The sequence below is a fragment of the Littorina saxatilis genome, linkage group LG2 (assembly GCF_037325665.1).
Source record: "Littorina saxatilis isolate snail1 linkage group LG2, US_GU_Lsax_2.0, whole genome shotgun sequence".
Lineage (NCBI taxonomy): Eukaryota > Metazoa > Mollusca > Gastropoda > Littorinimorpha > Littorinidae > Littorina > Littorina saxatilis.
The window spans coordinates 14,353,257-14,377,482 of NC_090246.1; the positions used below are offsets into that span (position 1 = coordinate 14,353,257).

At 44.5% G+C, this 24,226-nt stretch overlaps 1 protein-coding gene across 1 annotated transcript in view; it reads right to left on the bottom strand.

Moving 5' to 3' along the window:
* LOC138958263 (G protein-activated inward rectifier potassium channel 3-like) overlaps nt 1-19,712 on the bottom strand; it is a 347,146-nt gene extending 327,434 nt beyond the window's left edge. Inside the window, exon 1 of the mRNA XM_070329374.1 lies at nt 18,563-19,712. The gene's annotated coding sequence lies outside the window, so the exon portion shown is untranslated. The remainder of the gene's footprint in view (nt 1-18,562) is intronic.
* Nucleotides 19,713-24,226: the final 4,514 nt, after the last annotated feature.

Genomic DNA, 24,226 nt, shown 5'->3' on the forward strand with positions numbered 1-24,226 from the left:
GTAAGTGGTTTCGAAAATTATGAGCTGGTTTATATTGTATTTCTTTGCCTTTGAATGCGTGCGTTCGTATAAATGTATCGATCTATTGTCGGTGTGCTTATAACATTTCTTTTGAGTGGTCTGTCGGCTCATCTACCCAATGATTTATGTATGTACGAGAAATCATTATTTTGACAGGGGAAAAGAGAGCTTTTGGAACGGCAGAGGGAATACCACGCTTGGCTCGGGGGGAGGGGTGCATTTTTTTTTCCTGCCTCTTTTTTCTTCTCTTTTTGTGTGCTTTTTGTCGCATCACTTTCTCATCCACATTACAAAAAAATGACCTAAATCGGTCAAGCAGAGTCTGAACGTTAATTAAATACCAACGTCAGAGTTAATATCACCTTCATCGAACATCTCCGACAGTGACCCCAAAACTGATTGAACGAAGCCAGACACAGAGTAATGCAGTTCTAAACAGAAACAGAAACAGAGCGCACAGCAGACGGTGCAGGTTTCAACATAAGCACAGGAACTCCAGGTAAAGCTGACCTCATCACACGAACAGAAGGGGGGAAGTTAAGATAGACTCAGCCCCCTACTTCAGTGTATGGGAAACAGGGTAAAACGATAGGTGAAAACAGGGTTATTAGGTTAGACACTGGCGGTTACTTTAGTTGTCTGCGAAGTCGTTAAAACCATCGCTGCAAATGTGTAGATAAACGCTTGCTAATTATGGTGAGAGGTTGGGGTCGGAGGTAGTTGGGAGGGGGGGGGGGGTCTTCTGAGTGTGTGTGTGTGTGTGTGTGTGTGTGTGTGTGTGTGTGTGTGTGTGTGTGTGTGTGTGTGTGTGTGTGTGTGACGTGCGTAAGCATCTCAACTCGGTGATAAAGCGGGTTCAGAGAGTTGTTTAAACTAAGCGAACCTGGAAATGATCACCTCCCCCCCTCCCCACAAAACGCAAAAATAAAGGTAAGAAATAACCTGGCTTCAAATCATCCCTTTTGCATTCAACAAAATCACTGGGAAGCTGATCTGCACACAAACTGCCAGAAAGCCGAATTAATTGCGCAGGATGTGTGTGTCTGTGTCGTTTTGTTGCGTGTGCATGAGAATTTCTCAAGCGTGTTCACCCTTTTTCTGTTCGCTTGAGTGTTCAAACTTTTTCCACTCGCCTCAGTAATCATTTCCTTCGTGGTTTTGTACTGTTAATTTGACTCACCCTGGCCGTTAGAGAAATTCCCCGTCGCGATATAACCTTCGTGGTTGAAAACGACGTTAAACACCAAATAAAGAAAGAAAGATTTTCCTCTTTCGAAATGTATTGAAAATTGTAGAGCTCACAACAACTTCTGCTTGCAATTCTAATGTGCGTCTTTTCAAACAATGACAGGCTGAGATCGTGTTTCTCCGTTATATTTATTGCTTGTTGACAAACTGGCGAGACTGGAGAGAAATAAAAATTGACGTTCCGACTAAATCACAGAAGCTTAGCTGGCAAAAATAACTGCTGACATTGAGGGGAAAAAAGGCATCTGTTAGCCCTGTGCCCCTGTATGTGTCCAAGCACTGTGTTGACACTGCTGCGTGTTCCAAATGTCACCGAGCACACCGGAAAGTTCTGACATGCGAGTGACAGTTAGAGGAGTCAAAAATAAAAACATCACCTCGTCGACGGCGGAGAGAGAGAGAGAGAGAGATAGAGATAGAGATAGAGAGAGATAGAGATAGAGAGAGACAGACAGACAGACAGAGAGACAGAGACATACATACAGACAGACAGACATAGATAGATAGATAATTTAATTTATAGATAGATAGATAATTTATTGCCAAGTGTACAATACATGAATGAACATAAAAAATACACGAGGAAAGCAGCTTGCTGTGTGATAAAAACAAAAATGAATAGCATTCATACATCACTGGCGCATAGCATCATACATACATGGGTAAGACAATTTGGTATCACAGTAACTAATACATACACTATACAGACATTGTGAGGACTATGAAACTCTAAGAGCTATCGGAACCACAATAAAAGAAAGAGAGGGATAAGGGAAAGAGAGAGACAGTCAGAGAGAAAGAGAGAGAAACAGACAGACAGACAGACAGACAGATAGACGGACAGAATGAAGGAGAGATGCAAAGGCAGAAAATATCGACCGCGCAGATACACGGGAGGGTTGGGGGAGGGGAGGGGGGTACAGGCGGGCTGAGACACAAAGGTAGAGACTGTCCAACGGTCATTTCACCACAGAGACAGAGAAATCACTGACATAACATATAGACAGGCAGTGGGAGGGTTGACCAAATAGACTCAGTCGTTTCTATCCAATTGTTTCTTTATATATATATAATATATATATATGAGACTGTGCCAAAAGGTCAGGTGTCATGTCTACTGTCCCGAATGACACACGATTGCTGACATTTCACCATTGCCAACAGAATAAACAAATAAGAAATAGGTAGAAAATGAATGTGAAAACTGACTTTAATTGTTGATCAGTATTTTCTATACCACTAACAAATAATCTACTTGCACATAGCTGTTTGGCAAATGTATGTTGCATGGGACACACTGACATGAAAGTGGAAGATGTTTTTCCCTCTAGAGAAACTACATATCAAGTTACACTTTTTGTGCTCTTCCATTCCAGTTGGCAATCAATTGTTAACGCATGTTATTAGAAAAAATAGAACGAAAACAGATTAGATAGAATGAAAAATGTACTGGTGATGTCATTTGGGACATACTGACATGAAAACGTCACCTTTTGGCACAGTCTCATATGTGTGTTCCGTCTATCTGTCTGTCTGGCTGGCTGGCTGACTGGCTGGCTGTGTGCCTGTCTATCTGTTAATGCACGCGTTCGTCACAATGATATTTTGAACGTAAAAGATGTTATGTCTTCCTGAATGGCTATCCGTCCTCCTCCGTCTTTTTCTTCTTCACTCTAGCGTCTATACGCACGGAAGCCGGCAGAGTACATTGTGTGTTTTACCAAATGCATAATGACACGTCTTTTCCAGTCAATGTTCAATCCGTCCGTTCTGCGTATCGATCACAGGTGCTGATGTAAAAACGTATTTCAACTGCTTCTACCTTCCCTGGGTCGATCGGCGAGACGCCACCTTAAATCAATAGGGTAGGGAGGCCACGCAGAAAGTGTTTGAATAAGTGTCAGATTTGAGATAAAGGCTGAAATAAACAATGTACACAGTGTTGCGTTGATGTTGTGGGTTTTGTTTTTTTGGTGTTTCTTGCGCGTGAAAATTGCACATGCATAAACATTAGTTTAACTCTCTCTCTCTCTCTCTCTCTCTCTCTCTCTCTCTCTCTCTCTCTCTCTCTCTCTCTCTCTCTCTCTCTCTCTCTCTCTCTCTCTCTCTCTCTCTCTCTCTCTCTCTCTCTCTCTCTCTCTCTCTCTCTCTCTCTCTCTCTCTCTTTTGTTGATGTGGTTGAGTGCATTGCGTAGCTGCTGGTTATTATTCAACTATGTCCTTTGATGTATGTTGTAGTTGAGGATGTATTTGATGAGGCACCAGCCATCCCCTGGACACACCCATACATGTATGTATTGTGCGTGTGTGTGTTTGTGTGTGTGTGTGTGTGTTTGTGTGTGTGTGTGTGTGTGTGTGTGTGTGTGTTTGTGAGAGAAGAAGTGAAAGTCAGAGTGTGTGTGTGTGTGTGAGAGTGGGAGAGAGAGAGAGACTGTCATGTTTGATATATATATATATGTACCGGTTGTAACGGGTCAGTTGGCTTAAACAATAAACTTTCTGAGTTCTGAGAGCTCTCTCTCTCTCTCTCTCTCTGTCTCTCTCTCTCTCTGTCTCTCTCTCTCTGTCTCTCTCTCTCTCTCTCGCTCTCTCTCTCTCTCATGAACAACTGGAAGACAATTCAGATGGTATGAAGAGAACATCTGAAAAAACAAGGTCTTAAAGGGGGGTAAATCGTAAATTGGGGGGGGGGGTATGGATGTGAGTCTAAAACATGGGTGTTCCTCTGTATTTTTACATCCGATTCAAAACCAAGCTGGCCCAAGGAGAAAGACATCATGAAATCGAACAGCAGTTTTCTGTCCAGACGCCATCTTCTCCCTCAAAACCAAGCTGGCCCAAGGAGAAAGACAGCATGAAATCGAACAGCAGTTTTCTGTCCAGACGCCATCTTCTCCCTTCGCCAAAAACACTGTCCTTTTCACGCATAATAGCGAAGCAAGCACGCCAGAGCCTACGCACAACGCGCAAGTGTTCCACTGGACGCAAGACATGACGGCTGCGTGCCCTATTGGATTGACATCTAACCTACGCGCGCCGTATTGGAAACACGACTCCAGGCCCTATTGAGGTGACATTTGCAGCCCGAAACAGCGCCTCAAAGGTTAATCCCAGATGCACCATAAACTCGTCAGGAGAGTCGGAAAGTGACAGCACTGTCGATTCTTTTTAGTTGGTATGGAGGAGATTTTACGGCTGAGGTAAAATAATCGTAACAACTTTCGTCTATTAGTTCCGATACTCTGAAAGAAACTAAAGTGAACTTTTCAGAAATAGATAATAATTATGTTAAAGGTAGTAGGGTGTTAAACAATAATAACGCCCGAAAGAAAAGGAATTGTGTTAAGGTGTAGGAGAAAAAATAAAAATAGACAGGATAAATACCGTTGAGAATACAAATATGAATGCCAAACAAGCGTATGCATAGGAGAGAAAGCATGTCCATGTATAATACCAAAGACAGAAAACTCTCTCTTCGATGAGAGAATACAAGTGAAAACGATACACTAACTGAATGTCAATTAAGATAGGAAGAGCTAGTAATGCTCTACAGTCACAAAGGTCAGACGGAGTAATTTACGGACAACAACTGAATAAAAACAGCAAGAAAAACATCAAAAGGTTAAAAAATGTGCGGGTCAATAAATCAGAATAAAAAAATAAAAACATTTGTGACAGTCTGAGCGTGTGTGATGGAAGCGTAGTCAGTCTACAGGTACACTTGCCTACTGTTTACCAAGTTGGATTATTAAATAATGATGTGTTTGTGAAGCAGTCGAGTGTGTAGAGATAGTATTCACTAACAAGAACGAAATTCAAAATCCTAAGCAGTAATGCTTCCGTCTCTTGAAAAAAATTTCCAACAAAGATGGTGGGATAAAAATTTCAAAATCACAAGCAGTAATGCTACCGTCTCTGGTAAGGATTTTCCAACAAAGATGGCGGGATAAAAATTCCTAAATCCCAAGCAACAAAGCTACCATCTCTTGTGAGGATTTTCCAACAAAGGTGATGGAATAAAATTCCAAAATCACAAGCAATAATGCTTCAGTTCCTTGGATAGATTTTCTAACAAAGATGGCGGGTAAAAAAAACAACCAAGAAAGACCTGAAGACTAAGCTCTCAGCCCAAAAGATTCGTGGACAATCTGGGAAACCCAGAAAGCATAAAGTAGGAGAGAGCGAATATCAACACGCCACAGTGGGGTTACTTCGTCCAGTGCTGATTAGCGAGAAGGAGCGTCCCGGATGAAAGTCCCGAACCACAAGTCGGATAATAAAACCATCAGCAGATGAAAAAGGCTCGTGCTAAATCAGTATTGTTCGTGGTTCTGGGCGTGAATTATCGCCAGCTGTTTCCACAACGACAGGACAAATTCATCTGCTGAAAATAATCTGCTAAAAATCTTTAATATTGCTTGGCATGGAAACTAGGCAAAAAAAAAGAAAAAAAGGTGTGGTTACGGTAACATAGCCAAAAAAAATAGGGTAGGTAGGTAGGCAATCACTTTTTTTTTGTTTTAACTTTTTTTTCTAATGTGTACAAATTAAACCTACTTGACAGGGAAATAAGTGTGCGACACGGGCGCTTTCGCTTTCATTGCGTTTTTTGCACTCGTTTTTTTTTTTTTTTTTTTTTTTTTTGACAAATGTAATAAAAAGTTATAGGATCGGCCCCTAAAAATAGGGTAGGTCGGGTTACCGTAACCACACCTATTTTTTTTTTAGGCCCTACTATCAAACAAAATCAAATGCCAGGTATGGAACTCCATGGTGGCCGCCTGACATTATCTGAACCGAACGTGTACTGAGATAAAGATGTAATACGAAACCCAATAAAATCCAAAACACCTTTGTTTGTTTGTTTGTTTGTTTGTTTGTTTGTTAGTTTATTGTTGTGTCTTGTCTCGATTATCCAGGAGGTCATTCGAGACCTATTCAGCATCGATCTTATTCTCTGTTTTCTTCTCGCCCTTCTCTGAAAAACTATTCACATGCCAAAACACCAATACAACTGTTCGATTGACAAACACAACAATAGAAGACCCACCAAAGAGGCTACCACTGTCCATGTTGTGGCTGACATTGGATGCACATGTCTGTGATATTCACGAGGCCTGTAAATGTCATGCAATGAATCTTGCTGTTTTCCAACCTTTCTCAACCTCGGGACAATCGACAATGACACGTATGTCTTGTGTCGATATATTGTCAACTAGAATGAATACCCGCTTCGCCGGGTAGCCGGCTTCGCCGGGAAGAAGTACTTAGAGCCGTACGCCGGCTTCGCCGGGTCCGAACAATGGACCCGCCAAGCTTAGGTCCCTCCCAGATTCGTGGAATGGGAACAGCACGAAAATGATTCAGTGGCCATAATGCCATTCCTGACCATATCGAGTCCCATCCTTGTCGACGAATGTAACCGTGTTAATCACCTTTGGAGGCGAACTCCACTCAAACAGGATTGAGCAATTTAGAGCTTATCTCTAAGCCCTTTTGAACTGTTATGGCTTCTCAAAGGAAGGCCAGTACATACAAATATACAAAAGCCGCCAGACCACATCACAAACAGAACTGAACAATCCACAGGTGTTGCCCACATAGAGAGAGACACACACACACACACACACACACACAAACACAGAGAAGCCGTATATATAGAGAGATAGATGGCAGTGTATTTTTCGCGTGGCTATAAATTGATTCGACCTTTGCACTTTCACAGTGAGGATAATTTACGGGTCCAATTTACGTTCTGGACACTGCGGTGACCTTCTAAAAATAGTAACAGAACGCCGGGAATATCCGAAGATGCCCCCTCATACTATAGTGCACCATACGAAGGAAGGGAGGTAAACGCTGAAAACATGGAGAAGATAAGGAAGAGTTACTGGGAATGGTGAAATGAACAGAAAACCCAAAATCGGTTCAGTGCTGCGCGCTGAGAGCACGTGTTGAAATATCTCATCGATGATATTGTGTCCGGGGTGTAGCTGAATACGGTGTCCAAATTTGAAAAAGATCCACCGAGAACTTTGGCTTTGGTGTGTCGGTATGGGGGCCCGGGTAGCTGAGGTGGAACCAAAATCGGTTCAGCGCTGCGCGCTGAGAGCACGTGTTGAAATATCGACCAGGTTGTGTCCTGTCCCGGGTCTACCTGAATATGCCCACCAAATTTGAAGCAGATCCATCGAGAACTTTGGCCGTGCATCGCGAACTCACACACAGACACACAGACAGACACAAGTCGTATATATATATATATATATATAACTGCCGCTGGCGCTTCACATGACTGATTTCCTAAAGAAATCTGACACACACACACACACACACACACACACACACACACACACACACACACACACACACACACACACACACACACACACAAATTGTCACAGTTGGGGAGCACTACCAGTACCAAATCGTGTTTCTTAACTTTCACCGGACCACACTTTGCACTACACGGTTCGGATGATGTGGTCGTCTGTGGAATGAAAGCTTTCTGTCAAATTCTTTCGTTGAGATGAAATAATGCTGATGGAAGGACAAGGAATACTGCTTTCTCGTACACATACGTGTGTGGAGGCAGGGGGTCTCGGCAGGAAGCCCCGCAGGGGGAGGGGGGGCTCCAGAGCTGCGGGGAGGCAGGAGGGAGACGTAGTACATAGAGAGACAGAGGTAGAAAACAGATGAAAACACACACACACAATTTAAGTTTTAACTGACACAGGTCTCTCTCTCTCTCTCTCTCTCTCTCTCTCTCTCTCTCTCTCTCTCTCTCTCTCTCTCTCTCTCTCTCTCTCTCTCTCTCTCTCTCTCTCTCTCTCTCTCTCTCTCTCTCTCTCTCTCTCTCTCTCTCTCTCTCTCTCTCTCTCTCTCTCTCTCTCTCTCTCTCTCTCTCTCTCTCTCTCTCTCTCTCTCTCTCTCTCTCTCTCCCTCCCTCCCCCATACATCCACCCAGCCCAAGTGCTGAGATAAAGCACCATGAAACCTTCACCACCCAAAGATAGATTTCGCCAGTTTATTTCTGCACGTACCCCAGTGCACGACCTAGCACCAGCAGTCTTTGATGGCTTGCCTTTTTTCCCTTTCTCTCTGTATTTTTTTTTTTTTTTTTTTTTTGCACCCACACCGAGCCGGTGAGATGCCAGATCAGAAAGTTGAGGGGAAGGGCGATTAAGTTTGGCCGTAATGACTCACACAACGCCAGACACATCCAATCAATACCTGAGATCACCCGCATTGTCTGATGAATGCGGCTCAAGTTGCCTGCTTGTTGTGCACTCTCCTCTCCTCTCCTCCAGTCCTGTGTACACTGCTACGCGGCAGCATCCCCCCATCCAACCAACCCCCCTACTCCTCCTACGCCTCTTGTCACCCCACTACGTCCAATATATTATATCTCTTTTGTCTAGGTCTCTCTACATCCTCTGTTTAATAGGGTGCTTAAAGTTTCCGCTCTCTCTCCTGAGCCATACATTCCCTCACCAACAAACACGACTATTAGTTAGGTCCAGATCCTTACTCCCGTGACCATTCTCTGGCTGCAAAGGTTTGACGATTGATTTGACTTCTATGGACCCTTTAGAACAAAATTAGACCCCCCTACACCTTCGAAAAATGCTGGCATTTTTCACCAGAGGCCAAAATCCAAGATGGCCGCCAGCACAATCTGGAAAAATCAAGTTTTGAACCAAAGCACCTAGAATTATGTACAAAGACACTTTTTCGGGTAAGTCGACCATGAGGATTCCGATTCCGATATTAATTTGACGTTACGGCATCATTTTCATCCAGAAATTCAAGATGGCCGACATCCGGTAGTGTGAAAACTAAACGTTTTAACGGTAGCACCACAAATCACCCTTTGCCCTTCTTACTGGGAGACCATCCCGTGTTCGTCCTCATCACCCTGCTCAAGGCCGAGAACCCAAACAAATACCGTGACATTGTGCCCTTTCTTGGTCCCTTCCATACACAGTGTGTGATGATGAGTTCTATCTACAAACGCTACAAGGGGAGTGAGCTAGGGGACGTACTCGTGGCGGGAGGAGTTGTTGCTGAGGGCTCCGTTGATCGTGCGCTGCAAGGCAAACATTACAAGAGGGGACTGCGTTGCTTGAGGCTTATGTATGAGGCGCTTATGAGTCAGCTAGTGCAGGGGAGGCTCACGTCTGACCTGGGTGGTGAGACTAGGGAGAACCTGAAGATCCTCAGAGATACAAGTCTCTCCAAAGAATCCCGCGCTGCTGCTCATGAGGCACTGGAGGAGGATGCTGACCTCGAGAGCCTCATCACCAACTTATTCACAAATGTGGAGGGCAGTGACATGGCGGACTACTGGAGGGAATTCCTGACCATGACGGACGCGCTCATGCAGAATGTACACGCGGTCCATATATGCAACTGGGACGGGTACGTCACATCTCTGCGAGCCATGCTGCCATGGATGGTGGCGTACGACAACAACAGATACGGACAGTGGCTTTCTGATTTCTGGGCGATGCTGACAGCTCTCCCTGCTGATCAGGTCGCCTTTCTTCGTACTGACTTTGCTCAATCCATCACAGGAAACCCTTACTCCAACATGGCCTGGGACATGTGGATCGAATGCACCATGAACAAGGGCAGCAAAATGAAAGCTGGCTGGCTCTCCATTCTCCAAAATGAGAAGCAGCTGCTGGTGCACTCGAGAAATGTGAACAATGTGGCCAGGATTCGTGCAGCTCATAACGTCATGGTCAACCGAAAAAAAACCAACAGAAAGCACACGGAATGCGGCCCAAAACGGATGCGAGAAGATGAGCAGTGTGTGCAGGACCTGGTCGCATGCATGTATGAGTTTGACTCAATTCCGTTTGACACTTCCTCACCCACCCTCCGCATGCTACAGTCAGCCATGCTTGCCTCTGATGAGCTGGTTGCGGATTTCAAGTCAGCCCATGGTGCAGGGGAGGAAAAGCTGACCAGCTTCTTGCGAGAGAGGGTGTTCAGTAAGAATACCTCCCTCCATGCACCCGTCCCTCTGAGCAAACGCTTGACGTTTGCCAAGATGCCCGACTTGGAGAAGCCCGGGGAGGAACTCAAGGCGAGAGCTGCTGAGATGGAACGGAGCGCTCTCAAGGCAGTAATCGACCTGGTTGAGGTCAGTCAACTTGTGGACCTCTCTGAGTTGTTGGAACATCGTGTTGTCGAGGAGTGTGTGGCCTTATTCAACCCAAACGGCACATATAGGAAGACACAAAAGAGCAAGCTCATCCATAGGCTCTCTCTGCAACCTGTAGAACTGCAGGATCCCTACATCGCTCTCATCGACATGGGCATGATCTGGAGGATGGCAACGCCATCAACAGAGGATCGACAGACGCAAGATGGTGCCCCTTACACGTGGTCAGACTACGCCCACAAGGTGTCATCCATCATCATTGCCCGTCATGGTCATGCTGAACGTATTATATGTGTGAACGACCCGTACAACGCAACATACTCAACCAAAGATGATGAGCGAGACCTGCGGGTACAGGGTCAAGCACATGTCCCCAACACCTACATGAAATTGAGCGACCCCTTCCCCTCTGCCCACGCGTTCAAAACGCTGCTGTGTAGTGTCAGCAACAAGGAGCGGCTACAAAAGCTTATATGTGACCACCTGAGAGACTTTGCACAGAGTGTTGATGCAGAGATTGTCTACTCTGTTGGCCCCCACTGCACCAACTTGTCAACCCAGCAACCATTGGAGAACTACAGCTTTGAGCAGTCTGAGGCTGACACTGTCCTCTTTTCCACATATGCAGTTCTGCGCGAATCAGGTTACAGTGGCCCTGTTGTCATTGATGCCGCTGATACGGATGCCTATGTCGCGGCTGCAGTCATCTCACAGCAGCTGCCAGGAATCCTCTGCATCAAGAGGAAGCAGGAGACGGTCTTCTGCCGTGGCCTGGTGACTGACGAGATGGCAGACTGTATTGTGCAGCTTCACTGTATGACAGGCTGTGATGCCAACTCAGGTTTCTACGGCAAGGGTAAGACGTCAGTGTTTGACCGGGTTGCAAAGAGCGCTGTGGCCCGACGGCAACTCTTGCAGTGCGGAGATAGCCTTGACCCTGAGGAGGAGGTGCTAGAGGAGCTCTTCCAATTCACGCGACATGCAATCTATGGCGACAACAAGAGTAGCACCATGGCTGAGGCCCGTGCAGCAAAGTGGAAGGCACTGAAAAACAAAGCATTCATCCGTCTGCCTCCAGATGCAGACAGCCTACGCCAACACTGCCTCCGTGCAAACTACTTGGCATATCTAGTGCGTCATCCCTTCCTGAAGAACCACCCCACGCCACTTGGAAACGGCTGGGAGCTGGTGGGTGGTCGCTGTCGCCCTGTCCGCCACACGCAACCTGCTCTCCCGATACACCTACCTATGCACCTACCTGCACAAGGGCCAGCTGAAGAGAACGAGGAAGATGAGAGCAATGAGGAAGATGATGATGATGATGATGATGATGATGATGATGATGTACAGAGGAGGGAGAATGCATTGGAATATGACGATTCAGAATCTAGCGAGGCAGCATGCTCTGATTCGGACTAATTTATCTCACCAATGTCATATTGATTCATCGATTTCATAGCACTGAAAGGAAGGACATAAAAGCACAATTGGTGACTTCTAAATGTGTATCAACTGTGTTGTTGTCATCTTTGTCCAAAGAAAGGGCCGAAAAAGTGCCATTTTCAGAGTAAAACGATTATTATTGACAGTTTGTAATTGGTTTCAACTGAAAACTGTTCATGTTACAGTTATTATACAGAGGTTATTTAGAAGTGTACTAAGTTCTCTTGTCATGCATTCAACAATTGCTTTACTGCAATAGATCCTTATGGAGGATGTTTGCTTGAAGGACAAAAGTTACGTTTTCGCTCTACTGGATGGTGGCCATCTTAAATTATTAGGGCCAAATGATGTCGTAACGTCAAACTAATATCAGAATCGGAATCCTCGTCGTCAACTCACCCGAAAAAGTGTCTTTGTACATAATTCTAGGTGCTTTGGTTCAAAACTTGATTTTTCCAGATAGCGCTGGTGGCCATCTTGGATTTTGGCCTCTGGTGAAAAATGCCAGCATTTTTCGAAGGTGTAGGGGGGTCTAATATTGTTCTAAAGGGTCCGTAGAAGTCAAATCAATCGTCAAACCTTTGCAGCCAGAGAATGGTCACGGGAGTAAGGATCTGGACCTAACTATATCGACTGGCTTTTCTGTTCGCTTTCCTGGGCTCTTTCCCAATGTCCTGTTCCCTTTTCTAGTTTCCTTCCCCCTCTCCCGGGCTCGCCTCCCCTACTCATAGACTTGTGTTTTCTATAAGCTTTTCCCCCCTTCCTAGGCATATTCCCATGATATGATCATGCCCCTCCCCCCTTACCCAGCCCTTATCCCCGCTTCTCACCTCGGCCCCCACACCTTTTTAAACAAAAGTCATTTTCTCTGTTCCCCTTACCCCAGGCCTTTTTTTCTCTCCCCAACCCCTCTCCGCCATCCCCCACCCACTCAGGCCCCACCCAAGTCCTCTTCTGTGCCCCCCCCCCCCCCCCCCCGTGTTTTTTTTTCTCTCCCCAGCCCCTCTCATCCACCCTTCTACCCTCACCTAGACATCACATCAAGTCCTCTTCTCTGCCCCCCCCCCCCCCTCCCCGTGTTTTTACATTTAGTCAAGTTTTGACTAAATGTTTTAACATAGAGGGGGGAATCGAGACGAGGGTCGTGGTGTATGTGTGTGTGTGTGTATGTGTGTGTGTGCGTGCGTGCGTGTAGAGCGATTCAGACTAAACTACTGGACCGATCTTTATGAAATTTGACATGAGAGTTTCTGGGTATGATATCCCCATACGTTTTTTTCATTTTTTTAATAAATGTCTTTGATGACGTCATATCCGGCTTTTCGTGAAAGTTGAGGCGGCACTGTCACGCCCTCATTTTTCAACCAAATTGGTTCAAATTTTGGTCAAGTAATCTTCGACGAAGCCCGGACTGTATTGCATTTCAGCTTGGTGGCTTAAAAATTAATAAATGACTTTGGTCATTAAAAATCTGAAAATTGTAAAAAAAAACACTATTTTTTATACAACGATCCAAATTTACGTTCATCTTATTCTCCATCATTTGCTGATTCCAAAAACATAAAAATATGTTATATTTGGATTAAAAACAAGCTCTGAAAATTAAATATATAAAAATTATTATCAAAATTAATTTGTCGAAATCAATTTAAAAACACTTTCATCTTATTCCTTGTCGGTTCCTGATTCCAAAAACATATAGATATGATATGTTTGGATTAAAAACACGCTCAGAAAGTTAAAACGAAGAGAGGTACAGAAAAGCGTGCTATCATTCTCAGCGCAACTACTACCCCGCTCTTCTTGTCAATGTCACTGCCTTTGCCACGAGCGGTGGACTGACGATGCTACGAGTATACGGTCTTGCTGAAAAATTGCAGTGCGTTCAGTTTCATTCTGTGAGTTCCACAGCTTGACTAAATGTTGTATTTTCGCCTTACGCGACTTGATTTTCTCTCCCCAGCCCCTCTCACCCACTCCTCACCCCTCACCTAGACATCACATCCAGTCCTCTTCTCTGCCCCCCTCCCCCTCCCCCTTTCCCCATGCATTTTTTTCTCTCCCCAGCCCCTCTCATCCACCCTTCTACCCACTCCTCGCCCCTCACCCAGACATCACATCAAGACCTCTTCTCTGTTTCTCTTCCCCCAGGCCTTTTTTTCCCTCCCAGCCCATCTTCCCACCCCCCCAAAAAAAGAATAAAACGCCGTTGCTGCTGGTAAGAATCGCTCCCCCCATTGCACCGTCAAGAGGCTGTCATCAGATGGCCCATACACAGCGAAGACATCCCCAGCGGCCAGACACAGGACAAGAGTTGATCGTGTGCCCGCATGCAACGCTCTATAATCAACTGGACACTGAACCGTGTGTGCACAGTATTATAGTCCCAGATGCAGAAGCGTGTAATCCAAGCAGATTGTCGACTGATTTTCGCAGTGGCACTGACTGACAATAGGTATGGATTGTCCGGTCACTTTGGGGTCATGAATGGGAAACCAAGAAAGCTGGATCTACCCAGAGCAGACTGATTTGTGCACTGATTCTGACAATAGTTGTCGGTTGTTCACTTGTTTTGGGGGGTCACGGCAAACCCAGATATCCATCTGCATAAAGCAGACGACAGTTTATATTGGTCTTTTACAACGCTTGTTGCTGCTGCGGAAGGTCATTTGAGGTCACGGCAAACGGGCGTAAAAGGCATGGCCCACAGGTCATTGTAAATGTGTAAAAAGAATGACATATTGTCACAATACTTGTGGCATGATTAAAAGTTGACATCCTATTAAATTTCACGGAGAAGCAACAACACTGCCTGCATCGATCAGAAGCCTGGTTTCGCAATTGCTATTGGTCAATGGCAGCAGCAGCTGCGCTAGAAAGGTGGTTTCATATCACAGTATTCGTGTGGGGGAAGAAAGGAAATGCTTCGCGATCTCGACAGCAATGATGATTAGAAGCTGTGAGCTGTCACTCAAATAACGAGACATGTCTGTACTAAAATTGACAGGTTTTCGCAATTGGCAGTGATATAATGGCAAGCTGTCGGGCCTTTGTAAGGTCACTGCAAACCAACAGGGACGCTACGCAGAACAATAAGATCCAACAGATCACAAAACCAACAGTGACGCTACGCAGAACAATAAGATCCAACAGATCACCGAACCAACAGTGACGCTACGTAGAACAATAAGATCCAACAGATCACAAAACCAACAGTGACGCTACGTAGAACAATAAGATCCAACAGATCACAAAACCAACTGTGACGCTACGCAGAACAATAAGATCCAACAGATCACTGAACAGACAGTGACGCTACGCAGAACAATAAGATCCAACAGATCACAAAACCAACAGTGACGCTACGTAGAACAATAAGATCCAACAGATCACAAAACCAACAGTGACGCTACGTAGAACAATAAGATCCAACAGATCACAAAACCAACAGTGACGCTACGTAGAACAATAAGATCCAACAGATCACAAAACCAACTGTGACGCTACGCAGAACAATAAGATCCAACAGATCACCGAACCAACAGTGACGCTACGTAGAACAATAAGATCCAACAGATCACAAAACCAACAGGGACGCTACGCAGAACAATAAGATCCAACAGATCACAAAACCAACAGTGACGCTACGCAGAACAATAAGATCCAACAGATCACCGAACCAACAGTGACGCTACGTAGAACAATAAGATCCAACAGATCACAAAACCAACAGTGACGCTACGTAGAACAATAAGATCCAACAGATCACAAAACCAACAGTGACGCTACGTAGAACAATAAGATCCAACAGATCACAAAACCAACAGTGACGCTACGTAGAACAATAAGATCCAACAGATCACAAAACCAACTGTGACGCTACGCAGAACAATAAGATCCAACAGATCACTGAACAGACAGTGACGCTACGCAGAACAACTGATAAGATCCAACAGATCACCGAACCAACAGTGACGCTACGCAGAACAGTAAGATCCAACAGATCACCGAACCAACAGTGACGCTACGCAGAACAATAAGATCCAACAGATCACCGAACAAACAGTGACGCTACGCAGAACAATAAGATCCAACAGATCACCGAACAAACAGAAGACTACACAGCACTAATAAAACATGTATAGCAGTAATTGTCCACTGCAGTGAACACGAAACGAAAGTTGTCTTTGAAGGATAAATGTTCCTGCTCAAGCAATGCAATTGAGGCTAAAATAGTAGACCAGTGGACTTTTTTTTTATATAATGGATTAATAGATTAAATATTTCTGGTTGCAGTCCGGACTGACGATCTAACAGCGAACGACAAGAAGAAGAAGAAATATTTCTGGTCTAACAGAAGCTCATACTACGGTATTGATAGTGTTTATCAGTATATTTATATAGGCAAGTGTCACAGCAACAAAAGTTTAATGTTTATCATAGAAAAGATTGTTTCACTGCCAAATTCGGCAATTACGCATAATTTATTAATTACGCACTACAGCTAAACCCCAAACTTCGCCAAGGGACGAATAGATTGTAGGGACGTTAAAAAATGAAAACCAGTCTCTCTCTCTCTCTCTCTCTCTCTCTCTCTCTCTCTCTCTCTCTCTCTCTCTCTCTCTGTCTCTGTCTGTCTGTCTCTCTCTGTCTCTGTCTCTGTCTCTCTGTCTCTCTGTCTCTCTCTCTCTCTCTCTCTCTCTCCTTAAAATCACTTAGCAGATCACATATTAAAAGAGCGCTAAAAGTAGTATTACTAAAGCACACTACCCTCACAGAGTTAGACTATACATTTAGGATCCATCTTACCTCTAAAGTCAAGACTGTTTTTTAACAAAGGAATCTTTATGCATAAAATTATATCCGAAACTCTACCCCAAACCATTTGTTCAAAATTCTCTTTGAAGAATTCACACCACCTTATGAAATTTAACACTCCTCTTCCTAGGATAGACTTATTTAAGTCTAGTCTAGTTTATTCAGGTGGCCGTCTCTGGAACGCTCTTCCGAATGCCTTACGGGAAGCTACCAGCACAGATTCTTTCAAAAACAAATATATATCCCATTTAATGAAAATAGTATATTCTTGATTGTTATGTCCTTTGGGACAGAGTCACTCACTTTTGATTTATAGTTTTGTTCACGAAATTATGATGTTCTGCATACTATCCATTGTCTTGCAGAGTTGAAGTACTATTACATAGTATTCTGACTCTAATTGACTTGCGCATTTTTGCTTTGCACCTTGTCATGAATAAACTACAATGTTTCATATAATGCACTTATGTACATAAACTTATACTATTTTACTAATTATGTAAGTATGTAGTAGTAGTTATTATAGTAGATTTAGTCCCTCTTTAGAGCGAGGGCCAGATGCAAAAAAGTATACCAATGCTTATTCTGTTACCCTCGTAAAATAAAGAACTGTCATTGTCAATGTCATTGTCATTGTCATGGTCTCTCTCTCTCTCTCTCTCTCTCTCTCTCTCTCTCTCTCTCTCTCTCTCTCTCTCTCTCTCTCTCTCTCTCTCTCTCTTACTCACTCTCACTCTCTCTCTCTTTTATCATTGTGTGTCTGTGCGTCCCAAGGACAGATTGGAAGAAAAGGCGTAGCCTTAAATCTTAATCCTTGTAAAATATAGTTCAATTCAATTCAATTCTCTCGCTCTCTCTCTCTCTCTTTCTCTCTCTCTCTCTCTCTCTCTCTCAAACACGCACACTCGTCGCACACCTTAAACAAACAAACAAACAAACAGAGTGTATGTTCTTTCTTTAACCGCAATAAAGTCGGTGAAGGGTTATAAAACAACATAACAAATGTAGGAACAGTTACTGATCGCAGTCACAATGCAAGTTGAGCTCTGAACACAATCTTCCACACGCCAACAAATCAACGAGCCTACTCAGCTACTGCACTGGAAATCGCTGTGTTGGCAAACTAAACGTTCCGTTTTTGTGTGGGATGTGAAAACGCTGAACAAATAAGCAACTGATACTATGCAACGTCTGTCGTCTTGACCGTGTGCGTGTGTTGTATAGTGTGTCAGGCTGTCTGTCTTTCTGAATTGACGATTTTTTTAGAAACACAATAATAACGTTGTGTTACACTTGTGTGATGTTTGCCAATCAGGATCAGGATCGATACATTGCAGGAACCGTTTTAGGTTATCATCGCAACGGAAATTGGTGTGTGCGTTTGTTGTTGTTGTTTATTTTTGTTGTTGTTGTTGTGCGCGCTTGTGTGTGTGTGTATGTGTGTGTGTGTGTGTGTGTGTGTGTGGGTGTATGTGTGTGCGTGTGTTTGTGTGTGTGTGTGTGCACTTTGTGTACGTACATGCATGTTTGTAATTAAAGAGAGAGAAAGAGAGAGAAAGAGAGAGAGAGAGAGAGAGAGAGAGAGAGCGAAGGAAAAGGTCTGTCTGTCTGAATGTGTGTACATGACGATAGACGTGTATGCGTGCCAGCTTACAATGACAGCAGGCACCAGACTGCGAGTGTGTTTCACACAACTTTTAAGTTTCAGCGCACAAAACGCGTGTCCCCGCTATAGTTCAACACTAAAAACACCCCACCATGACATCAACAATGCCTTATAGTCACGATCAAACCACAACACACACACACACACACACCGCACAGCCAATGCCACAAAGAAATCGCAAGAAATCGACTCACCTTTCAGTCACGCATGAGCAGCGACTGAGAATCAAAGAAAGTGCGTGACATGATGGCCGGGGAGGTCAGTGAAATCCTCCTGTAACCACTCTCGTGGTATTGTACTCAGCGGGAGACACACAGAAAGTATGTAAATCCTCCGCCACGTGAACCGAACCTTCTTTCGCCTCCGCCAATTTCACTGAAGTAGCAACTACTGCTGTCCGCTTCTTTTTCTTCCTCGTTGCGTCAGCTTGTCTCAGGGAATCCGACATCTCATAGATTTTCCCAACAGTGAGGTCGTATAGTAGTAGTACACTCTTTCCGCGCAACACGGGAGAGAAAAAACAAAACCACGCTGAAACGATGAAGGATGATGCAGCTAAGGTCGCAGCAAACACTGCATGCACACACACAAAACCCACGAGAAAAACGTGCTACCGGCGACCGGTTCGAAGAAGAGTGCTATGGACTGAAGGAAAAGGGACGACCAAAAGGCGGTATCCTGCCTGAACTGATTCGGCGCGATATTGTACCGTCTCTTCAGTAGCCTGATGTTGGTGTATGAAGGTATATCCCGCAGCAGAAGGGTTTTCCTGCAGTGGAACCAGAGTAATCAGGAAACGCAGAACTGAGAGCCGCGGAGGGAGGTCAGAGAGAGCACAAATCGCCGACGTCCCAACAAAGCGGCGAGCGCTACTGTACAATAACACACGGCCCGCACGCACGCACGCACGACAGCGCGATGACAAAGAGCGTGGAAGTTCCCGCCACGAACGAAGCAAAGAGGGAACAAAAATACTACACAAATCCTACACACCTCTGTCACACCGGCACTAGAGACGGTAGAACAGCTCCTAGACACACACTAGAGCTCGCACGGTACCGCTAATCTGCTCTGCTCGTAATCTATCACACAATCCGCGGAAGTAGCGATTACGACAGCATGAGGTATATTAATCCCCCTCCTTCGCCTTACCTGCCTACATGCACACCCTCAGCGGGCCAGTCGCTCACTCACCGCTTCTATTCCTGCAAGTCTAGAACCATACTCTGTCTCAGAACTCTCGACAAGAGATCGTTTACTGAGTATGAAAATAATGTGCACAGCCTGGTCTCAACATGAGAGAAGAGAGCTAGAAGCTCGCAGTAGTTTCGGCCGCTCTACAGAGGTCTGTTTTCCCTCTCTCCCTCTCTTTCTTCCTGCACTGCCAGCCGTCAGTCTCTCCTCCCTCCCTCCCTACCCCCTCCTCCTCCTGTCCCAGCTTTGTGAATTTCCATTAACCCGGTGACCCCGAAACGGCTGACTAGGAATAAAGCAGCCTCCAACCCCCCTCCTCAACCGTCTGCCTCCTGTTGCAGGCAGTCTGGGGTGTTCATTACCAGGTTTTCACTCAACGACAGATTGAGGAAGTAGGCGAAATTACTACATTTAGTCAAGCTGTCAAACTCACGGGATGAAACTGAACGCACTGTATTTTTTCACCAAGACAGTACAGCTTCGTCAATCCCCGCGTGAAGGAAATCGCTCACCTCCCACGTGCAAAACGTAGTGATATTGACACGCCAGATTAGCGCGGTAGCGTATTGTGCTAAGCAGGAAAGCGCGCTTTTCTGTATTCTTGTTAACTTTCTGAACTTGTTTTGAATACAACCTATAATATCTATATGTTTTTGGAATCAGGAAATGATAAAGAATAAGATGAAATCATTTTTGGATCGATTTCTTAGATTTTAATCGTAAGATTAATTAATATATTTTCGTTAATTGTGATCACATTTTAAGAGTAAACATGACATATGTATATTTTTTAGATTCAGAATGTGATGCAGAATACGATGCAATCAATTTTAAATCTGTTTGCGAAAAATCGATTTTAATGACAACTTTAATGAGCAAACTCATTAATTAATTTTTTAGCCTTCAAACTGAAATGCAATACCAAAGTCCGGGCTTCGTCGAAGATTACTTGACCAAAATTTCAACCAATTTGGTTGAAAAATGAGAGCGTGACATTGCCGCCTCAACTTTCACGAAAAGCCGGATATGACGTCATCAAAGACATTTATAAAAAAGAAATGAAAAAAACGTCTGGAGATACCATACTCAGAATCTCTTATGTCAAGTTTCATGAAGATCGGTCCAGTAGTTTTCTCAGAATCGCCCTACACACACACGCACACATACACCACACCCTCGTCTCGATTCCCCCCTCTACGTTAAAACATTTAGTCAAAACTTGACTGAATGTAAAAACAAGGCTCCATTGATCACAACCAGATGAACAAATGACAGAAGATAAGGAATCCCTTAGCAACGGGGAGCCTTGTTATCACACATCCAGAGAGAACCAGTAATTATAGCCGGTGCTGGCAGCATAATATACTTGAATCTGCCAGTTTCTTCATTTAGCTTTCAGATCAGCGCACAGAATATAGATAGAATATGAGCTGAAAACTAGACACATGAGAGATGAAGTACCACAAACGAGCCAAACTACCTGGATCGGCTGATGTAATGAAGTATTGTATAACAGCCGTCGGATTGCGGAGTAGTATTACTGATAATAATGGTCTCGGTGAACGCGGAATGACCTCACCGGGACACCAGTGCCACAAGTTCCGGTCACTCAAGTATCAGTACCGATGCACCGTGTTATCATCTTCCGCCGGCTGCTGACTGAGCGCTTGTGTGCGAAAGGCAAACAACTTATATCAGTCACTGCCACGCCATGACACTGCTGCAAATGATGCTCGTGTCACTGACATGCACGCTGTGTCGATGATTTTTTAATCAACAGTGCTTATAGTCATAAGTGAATGACTGGGCCTTTCAATTCAACCTCTTCAATGAGAAGTCTCTGTAGGGCTTCGCCGGCGAACAATCACTGAGCCTCGGCAAACCCTCGGTTACATAATGAGTTGCGTGTATTCCCCTTCATTTCTGGGCGATTGTTTTCTGCGGTACCACGTTGGAAACAAGTTGAGTGAGTCACAGAAAACGTGGAGAGAAAAGGCCACACACGCGTCATGCCACATCCGATTTTGCGACTGGTGCAACAAGCATTCAGACAGACGACTCACACTTTCTCTCCGAAGCAGTCACCGATTCTGACTTTCCAGCGAGCAGTCTGCGAACTGACAAAGTGCAGCAGACGACAGCTTGCCCATCGGTCTGTGAGCGGTGTCTGCAATGTCGTCTGCTCAGACTGACGAGGCTCTTCTCCTCTCTACCATTGCCGTGAACCGAGCGTGTGACGACATTCGTGATCGACGGCCCGCCCGTTTTAGTGTGGTGTGCGATACTGAACTTCTAATGATTGTGGTGAAAACTGATCGTTGGATAAGGATGGAGAGAGAGAGAGTTTGTGTGTGTGTGTGTGTGTGTGCGTGTGTGTGTGACAAGCCGCTATATTCCCTCTGCCGTTCCAAGATCTTTCTTTTCCCCTGTCTAAACAATGATTTCTCGTACACACACTGACATACACACATATGAGGGCCCCAAAGGGTTTAAAATCGTGATCGTGATTGGCGTTTTTTGACCTTTCTGTGACCGTGATTGCCGAAATTTCCATTTCTGTGATCGTGATGGGACTTTGCCCGTGATCCGTGATGACAAAAAAATCAAGTCTCGTGATCGTGATCGTCATTTGTTTTCGTGATCGTGATGGGCATTATTGCAAAGCATTTTATTTTCAACGTACATTTTTCACAGCAGTATCACTCTATGATCCTCTATTCGTCAAGGAGCCAATCCCGATTGAAGGGAAGCAACAACACATTCAGAAATATGATTTTGACAGCGATTGCTTCCAAAGGGACCAATCACACAAAAAAAGAGATCCAATCAGAAGTCAAATTGCAAAAGTCTGCCAAATTTCATCCAATGGAAGGACTTCGTGCAAAAGTTTTGAGTGCATTCAGTCAAATTCGAATTCGAAGATCAAAAATGGCGTGCAGCGGTACTGTCATCGAACTTCTGTTATATTTTGTGGATTCAAGCCAGACCAAAGCAGGCGGCGAGAATGCCTTCCTTGGTGGAAAGGTCAGGCTACGGGTCGGTCTTTCCGAAGACGAAATATCAAGATATGTTGATCTATGTTGCTCTATGACTGTTCTGAATGTAGGCAAAGATCTTGAAATTTGTTCAAGATCTTTGAGTTTGAGTGAGATCATTGACATTGTCGACATTGCCACGTCCTGCTGTCACTCGCTCAGTGTGACCTCGACTGGCTCGAGATCGAGTCTGCGTGTAGCCAAAACCGAAACTAGAAATGTGTTTTTCATCCCAGCAACGTGGAAACGCTTGGCATAGATTCTAATTGTCGCTTCTTTGCATTGATTAAGCTTGGATTTATTTTAGCGCCTGTAAACTTTAATATCAACAATGGGTTAAATTCAGAAACAATGGCGGGGAGACGTGCCAGTTTGGGTCACTTGATCCTCATGTCAAAGACGATCAAAGTCATGTTCGTTGGGGATTTTGTCAGGCATGCTACTTTTCCGGTAATTGCCGGAAATCCGATAAAGCCGTTTTCAAAATCCGGTAAAGTCAAATTTATTCCGGTGAAATTGAAAAATTTCCGCAAAAACGATCCGTGTGAATATCGCGCAACGCGACCGGTCTCAATGAAGCCAGCGCACAGTAGTGTTGTTTTCACCAGTTTGGAGGTGTGTTGAATGGTGGTGGGGGGAGGCTAAAATGGGATTTTTAACAAGATCACAACACTATTACAGCCCTAAAAAATGATGCCCAGAATGCATCAGATTGCACAGATTTTAACTGTTTTTTGAAAAAAATTCCGGGGGGGACATGCCCCCGGACCCCCCTAGTTGGCTCGCCTGCTTCGCAGGCTCAGGCTTGTGGCTTTGCCAATGGCACTGCGCGCTTCTTTCAGGTAAAACCATTTTGGGCCTGTAGCATTCCTGTTTGTTTTTGAAGGCCATGAAACCAGGCGATGGTGTACCTCAAATTGTATGGCAAAGTTGAAAATAAAGAACCCATCACACATACATGTACTTTAATTTCAATCCACCCAATAGTTTTTGAGAAAATGGGTTTACATGATTTAGCTCTGGAAATGTGAAATTGTGCAAGTATATATTCATGTGTGTGAGTGAGGATGTGGGAGTTGAATGTGTATGAGTGGAGGGAGAGAGAGAGAGAGAGAGAGAGAGAGAGAGAGAGAGAGAGAGAGAGAGAGAGAGAGCGAGAGAGACAGAGAGAGAGAGAGAGAGAGAGAGAGAGAGAAAACAACATTCTTGTTACTGATTACAAATCATGATATGTATTTCTATGTGTGTATGAAAGAGAATTAAAAAAATGATAATAAAAAAGTGCAACAGTTCTCACTTTGTGTTTAATAAACAATAGATCCAGAGGAGCGAATTACTGTGTGGTTGTGTTTACTTTGACACGTGCTTTCTGTACATGCAACTTTTACCGTGACCGTGATTTGCCACTGGTGTTCGTGATCGTGAAAACAAAAATCAAGGTAACTGTGATCGTGAAAGCTATAATTTCCCTTCCCGTGATCGTGATGATACCCCCCCTTTGGGGCCCTCACATATTGCTATTTCATATGTTACGTGGATTTCCATTGGTCAATTGGGCAAAACTGAGCTCAGTGCAAAAGTGATATCGACGACATTTCCGTCGATATCAGTTTTGATATCGACGACCTC